This window comes from Bison bison, unplaced genomic scaffold (genome assembly GCF_000754665.1).
Source record: "Bison bison bison isolate TAMUID 2011002044 unplaced genomic scaffold, Bison_UMD1.0 scf7180017864098, whole genome shotgun sequence".
In the NCBI taxonomy this organism is placed as follows: domain Eukaryota; kingdom Metazoa; phylum Chordata; class Mammalia; order Artiodactyla; family Bovidae; genus Bison; species Bison bison.
In genome coordinates, this window is record NW_011494670.1 from 5,805,264 (window position 1) to 5,812,401 (window position 7,138).

The 7,138-nt window shown below is 41.6% G+C and overlaps 1 pseudogene; it reads left to right on the plus strand.

The window, feature by feature from the left end:
• LOC104987574 overlaps positions 1-4,018 on the plus strand; it is a 49,481-nt pseudogene extending 45,463 nt beyond the window's left edge.
• Positions 4,019-7,138: the final 3,120 nt, after the last annotated feature.

Genomic DNA, 7,138 nt, shown 5'->3' on the forward strand with positions numbered 1-7,138 from the left:
CCGACTCTTGGACTATACAGTCCATGGAATTCTCCAGGCCAGAATACTGGAGCGGGTAGCCATTCCCTTCGCCAGGAGATCTTCCCAACCCAGGGATTGAACCCAGGTCTCCTGCATTGCAGGCGGATTCTTAACCAGCTGAGCCATCAGGGAAGCCCACAGATCCTGAATATTGAATCACAGAACTACATGGCAGATTTTTCCCAGCTCCAAGGACTATCTCACAGTCTATTTTCCAGCATGTGCATAGTTCTCATACTATCTTCTACCATATAAACTTCTGGCTTATGTCATCAGACAACCTGGTACAAATTTCCATATAATATCTGAGAGGGATTAGACATTAATATATGCTAACATATTTTTAAATAATAGACTAATGTTAATTCTCAAAGGGAAAATCTGAGAGAGGGTACATTAAGAGAATGCCAGTGAGTTTTGAACACATGGAACATGCTGCTACCATCCAAGAAGTTAGGTAAAATTAGGTGACTTGAGGTGAATAGGACAAAAAAGACACTAAAAAAGAAGAGGTGTATCACAATTACATAAATCTTGGGTGTTCTATTCATGTCCATACTCATCCCTGGCTACATCATAAATCCTTTAAAAGTGGAGATCAGATTATGCACCTCTTTACATTCTGACTGTAGAACTCTGTGTGCTGCATAGACCAACATCATTGCCATCACCTGGGAGCTTATTAGAAATGCAGAACCATAGCCCTCATCCCAGACATATTCAATCAGAATCAGTACTAAAAAAAAAAAATCCAGGTTATTTCAATGTACATTAAAATTTAAGAAACATTATGGTACTAGCACAGGGCTTCCCAAGTGGAGCTAGTGGTAAAGAATCCACCTCTCAAGGGAGGAGTCATAAGAAACTCGGGTTCAGTCCCTGGGTTGGGAAGGTTCCCTGGAAGAGCTCATGGAGAGAATCCCATGGACAGAGGAGCCTGGTGGGCTACAGTCCATAGCGTTGCAAAGAGTCAGACATGAGTGAAGCAACTCAGCACTATCCACAGTACTAGCCTTATACACGTTAAGATTCAATACATGTGTTAATTACTCTCAAAAAACAAAGGCTTCATAACCTGTTAAAAATACCAGGTGTGAAGATCTGAGAGAGAAAATATGCGAAAACAGTTTGAGATAGAAAGATAAAAAGCATGCATATACCAGGAATATTATAATTTTGGGGGGAACCTGCCATAATTATATGCCAGAAGAATAGGGTATTCTAGAGGATCTTTCTTCAAAGTAAGATGTTTGCCTCTGGATGTGTGCAAAACAGTCCAATCGGGTATAGGTATAAAATTTCAGAATTTTTATTTTTAACAGGAGCTATCCATGTGTCCATGCTAAATTGCTTCAGTCATGTCCAGCTCTTTGCGACCCTATGGAACATAGCCTGCCAGGCTCCTCTATCCATGGGATTCTCCAGGCAAGAATACTGCAGAGGGTTGCCATTCCCTTCTCTAGGGGATCTTCCCGACCCAGGAATTGAACCCGAGTCTCTTATGTCTCCTGTACTGGCAGGCAGATTCTTTACCACTATTTACCACTAGCACCTCAATATTCAGGTTGGCATTGTTACCTATGCTCAGTATGACAGACAGCTTGTGAGATCAGCAGTAGTACTCTCAGCCTACTGAAATTTTCTGCAGTTTATGTGTGGCTTTAAGCGACTGTAATTAAATGAACAATTTTAAAAGATTCCTTCAAGGGATACAAAAGGAAAGCAATGGCAAAAAAGAAAAAGTCAAAAAAAAAAAAAAAGGCAGAACAGGCATTTATATGGGGCTTCCCTCATAGCTCAGTCGGTAAAAAGTCTGCCTGCAATGTAGGAGACTCAGATTCCATTACTCCAGTATTCTTGCCTGAAGAATCCCATGGACAGAGGAACCTGGCAGGCTACAGTCTATGGGGTGGCAAGAGTTGGACACTACTTAGCAACTAAACCACCACAGGCATTTATATCCTTATGCAGGCTCTTAGTCATATTCAAGGCAAAAGCAGTGGCAATAAAATCAAGTCTGATCTGAAGTAAGCCGAAAATTCCTACATTATTTTTAAAGCTTTATAGAGGTATTATTGATAGACAAATAACTGCACATATTTATTGTGTACAATTTGTTCATTCTTTTTTCCACTAAATATATTAAACATTTAAAAATTATTTAAAGGTACCCATATAACCCCTCGGAGAAGGCAATGGCACCCCACTCCAGTACTCTTGCCTGGAGAATCCCATGGATGGAGGAGCCTGGTAGGCTGCAGTCCATGGGGTCGCTAAGAGTCGGACACGACTGAGCGACTTCGCTTTCACTTTTCACTTTCATGCACTGGAGAAGGAAATGGAAACCCACTCCAGTGTTCTTGCCTGGAGAATCCCAGGGACGGGGGAGCCTGGTGGGCTGCCGTCTATGGGGTCACATAGAGTCGGACACGACTGAAGTGACTTAGCATAGCATATAACCCTTAGTCAAAGCTATGGTTTTTCCAGTAGTCATGTATGGATGTGAGAGTTGGACCATAAAGAAAGCTGAGCACTGAAGAATTGATGCTTTGGAACTGTGGTGTTGGAAAAGAGTCTTAAGAGTCCGGGAGATCCAACCAGTCCATCCTAAAGGAGATCAGTCCTAAATATTCACTGGAAGGACTGATGCTGAGGTTGAAGCTCCAAGACTTTGGCCACCTAATTTGAAGAAAAGACCCTGATGTCTGGAAAGATTGAAGGCAGGAGGAAAAGGGGATGACAGAGGATGAGATGGTTAGATGGCATCACCAACTCGATGGACATGAGTTTGAGCAAGCTTTGGGAGTTGGTGATGGACAGGGAAGCCTGGCATGCTGCAGTCCATGGGGTCGCAAAGAGTTGGACACAACTGAGCGACTGAACTAACTGATATAACCCCACCATCACTGAGGCTGGAGCTTGCTCTAAGAGTATATTGCCATCCTTTATAAAACAGGCTTTCCAGTATGGACTGGAAAGCTGATAGTCTGAGATTTGAGGATACATTTAGTGAAAAAAAAGCACAGAGCAGAATGATACAGAAAGTGAGTTATATTTTATGGAAAAGAAGAATCCACACATTTCTTTTAAAACTTAATTATACATCACTGTAGTAAGGCAACTATATTTCAGAAAAAAATTTAAAAATTACACTGTAAAATTTTTGAAAACTGGAGTCAAAGTGAAGACCCTATATTCTAGAAAAGGAGGAGTAGAGTCATATTTAAGGATAGGAATTAGAATAGCTTTAGACCTCTCAAGAGCAATACTGGAGACAAGAAGACAATGAAAAAATGCCTTCACAAATCTGAAGAGAAATTACTTTTCTTTTAGAATTATATATCCAATAAAACTATTACTTAGCATTAGGATAGAAAATGGACATTTTCTAACATGCAATTTCCTTTAAAAAAATTTACTCCCCCAAAACTCCTTCTCAAGAAGCCGTAAGATATGCTTCATTAAAAAACAGTCAGGCTAACAAAGAGGGAAAAATGGAGTCCAGAACACAAGGGACCAAAGCCAAAAAGCAGGGAGGTAGCCGGGTCCTGTAGTCACAGCAGTGGCTGAGGCTGCCAGGGGGGCGCTGGCTGCCTGACTGGAGAGCGAGCCAAGGACATCCTGGGTGAAGCAGGGCTGCACTTGGATGAGCTGAACAAGCAGCAGGTATTGGACCCAGAGGTTACCCAGCAGGCCAGAGAGCTCAAGGAAGAGTGCAAGGACTTTGTGGACAAAGTGGGCCAATTTTAGAAAATAACTGGTGGTTTAATTGAGCTTGTTGACCAACTTGCAAAAGAAGCAGAAAATGAGAAGATGAAGGCCACTGGTGCTCAGAACTTGCTGAGATCTATAGCAAGATAGAGAGAAGACCAATAGCAACAACTCCAGGCACTAACAGCAGAAAAGAATGCAGCCTGAAGGGTATCGCATTGAATATGAAGTTTTGTGGAAAGGAGAAGCAGAACAAAATGAATTTATTGACCAATTTATTTCTTAGAAATGAACTGAAAATTTCATTTTCTAGCAGGAGGGCAAAAAAAAAGAAAAGAAAAAAATCCATAATGCCCAAACCCAAAAAACCTCTGTATCATCCTGGTGACCTAATGACCCAGGAGTGTGGTGTGAGATGGCATGAAGACCCGCAGCATCTCTGAAGGCAGGAGCACAGAGCTGGGGAGCTTCTTTTCAGATGTCAGTATTTACCTGCAGGTGAACACTCAGTGGCCACTGTGGTCCAGGCTCTCACCTCTTGCACTCTCAGTCTGAACTGAGCAGCATGTAAACTTTGATTTTTTTTTTGTAAATTTTCATAGTTTTGGGAGGAAAGGAAATAAATTATTTCCAAAATAAAAAATAAAAAAGAAAGATGAAGGTAAAAGATGGTGACAAGAAACTTAATCAGCTGATTTAAGAAAGAAATGGAAAATCTTATTCTATTCAAACTGAGGGTTATAACCTGGGAGCAACCTCTCAGAAACCTCTGAGAACTCTTCCGCTCATTAGAAGTCAAAGCACAGTTACCTAAATTTCTGAGACAGAGCGCTGTACATAAGCACAGTTTATACAATCCAGGTCTACAGGTAGAAAGTGAGGAGTGGCTTGTGGGTCACTCATGGCCCCTTACAAGATTAAGAAGAAAGGTTTATCTCCCCAGGAGGTGGGATCCTTAATGAGATAAAAAAGGAAGTTTAGGAAAGTTATCTCCTAAGGAGGTCTGGAAGGGAGGACGCCCCAAAAAAGAAAAATTTTATGTTAAATCTGTTTTGTCTTGCAATACAATGTGAATTTTATTTTATCAGAGGAAATCCTGAATAAGAATTTGCACTGTCCTAGATTGGGTGAATACTCATTTGTGGGGCAGGTTGGAAGAATCTGGGAGACATTTCCCCAAAGATGAAATTGACAGACTCACTGCTGTGAGCCTGTATATTCAGAAACATACAAATCAAGAGTGTCGAGGTTGAATTAGCAATTAATAACAGATAACATTTATGGAATGCTTTCTATGGGCAGACACTCTTCCAAGCACACTGTGTCTGAACCTTATGCAATGGATGTATGTATTGCCCCTATTTTACAGATAAGAAAAAGAAGGCAAAGCCAATTAACTAGGTGGGTCAACACAGCTAGTAAGGAGGAGCACTGCAGCTGAATCCCAGGCAATCGGACTCCAGAGACTTTTGTGTAACTCTTACTCCATACTAGTTTTCCAAGGGTACAGAAATGCCACCAGTTAAAAAAGAAACAAACACGAAAAATCGACTTCAGGAAAAAACAGAAAATGGCATAAAGAAAAGTAATTATAATTTTCTATGTGGTTGTGCTGTGAATGGCATTTTTATATTCATAATAATGTGAATATTAACTATTGATCTGATATTATGATACAGTGTTATTAAAAACACTGGAGGATGTGGAAGGTGCTTATGCACAGTGGAAATAGGAAGAAAGAGGAGAGCTAAATCTAGATGGGGAAAAAGTGGAAAGAGTGACAGACTTTATTTTCTTGGGCTCGAAAATCACTGTGGATGGTGACTGCAGCCTTGAAATTAAAAGATGCTTGCTCCTTGGAAGGAAAGCTATGACAAACCTAGACAGTGTATTAAAAAGCAGAGATTATTACTTTGCCTACAAAGGTCCGTATAGTCAAAGCTATGGTTTTTCCAGCAGTCATGTATGGATGTGAGAGCTGGACAATAAAAAAGACTGAGCACTGAAGAAATGATGCCTTCGAACTGTGGTGCTGAAGTAGACTCTTGAGACTCCCTTGGACAGCAAGGAGATCAAACCAGTCATTCTAAAGGAAATCAACCCTGAGTATTCACTGGAAGGACTGATGCTGAAGCTTCAATATTTTGGCCACCTGATGTAAAGAGCTGACTCACTGGAAAAGACCCTGATGCTGGGAAAGACTGAAGGCAGGAGGAGAAGGGAGTGACAGAGGATGAGATGGTTGGATGGCATCACTGATTCAGTGGACATGAGTTTGAGCAAGCTCCAGGAGATAGTAAAGGACAGGGAAGCCTGGTGTGCAGTCCATGCGGTCACAAAGAGTTGGACCCAAGTGAACAACTGAACAACAACAACAATAAAATATTTCTTAAAAACAACAATTTGCAGCCATAGTGAATATGAGCTACTTGCTGTTTTTCTACTTATGTTCAATTTTTACTTTCATATTATTTTAATACTAATGAAGTTATCATTACATTAAAATAAATGTTCAATTCAATGTGTATGTTAATTTCAAACCAATAAAAAGGGATTCAGTGGAAACTAAATCTCTAGGTCAGACTCTAGTTGCTCTGACTCCCTTTCCAGAGGAACCACAATGATCAGTTTCCTGCATATCCTTTCAGAGATAGATTAAATGAGCTCACGTACACGATGAGCTTAGAACTTTGCCTAAAGTGAAAAGTGAAGTTGCTCAGTCATGTCCAACTCTTTGCAACCCGATGGACTGTAGCCTACCAGGCTCCTCTGTCCATGGAATTTTCCAGGCAAGAGTACCGGAGTGGGTTGCCATTGCCTTCTCCAGGGGATCTTTCCGACCCAGGGACTGAACCCACCAGGTGTCCCACATTGCAGGCAGACACTTTAACGTCTGAGCCACCAGGAAGGCCAGAACACTGCCTAAGTCAAACCAGATGCCAAGCAAATGTTTGCTACTAATAACAGTAGCCATGGAGGTGGAGATGGTAGTGCTGGTGGCAGGTAGTGTGTACAGTTCAATCGTCTTTACTGGCTGCGTGATATTACAAAACAATAGGGTAATACAATTTTTTAACTATTCTCTTTACACAAGACCACTCTTCCCTGGTGGCTTAGACGGTAAAGCGTCTGCCTACAATGCGGGAGACCTGGGTTCAATCCCTGGGTCGGGAAGATCTCTTGGAGAAGGAAATGGCAACCCACTCCAGTATTCCTGCCTGGAAAATCCCATGGACGGAGGAACCTGGTTAGGCTATAGTCCATGAGGTCGCAAAGAGTCGGACACGACTGAGCGGCTTCACTCACTCTTACACGAGACATGAATGACAAAATGTTACTATAGTTCCTGTGCTGCTAAGTTGCTTCAGTCGTGTCCGACTCTGTGAGACCCCAGAGATGGCAGCCC